Consider the following 249-nt stretch of genomic DNA (forward strand, 5'->3'; position numbering starts at 1 on the left):
GAAGATAGGGATAAACTTCTGAATGAATTCAGAAAAGAGAAATATTGAAGAACACTCAGGCTGAAATGAAGAAGTAGGTGAAACACGCAGTAAGCCAATTAGAAATGAAAGGAGAAAGCCTCAACAACAGGATGAATGAAATGGAAAACAGAGTATCAAGACTAGAAAATAAAGTGGACGAACTGGACCACTGAAGTGAAGATTATGAAAAATTTAAGAAATCACAAGAATGGAATATGCAGTAATTGT

This window comes from Nannospalax galili, unplaced genomic scaffold, assembly GCF_000622305.1.
Source record: "Nannospalax galili isolate Female #2095 unplaced genomic scaffold, S.galili_v1.0 scaffold510, whole genome shotgun sequence".
NCBI classification, from domain to species: domain Eukaryota; kingdom Metazoa; phylum Chordata; class Mammalia; order Rodentia; family Spalacidae; genus Nannospalax; species Nannospalax galili.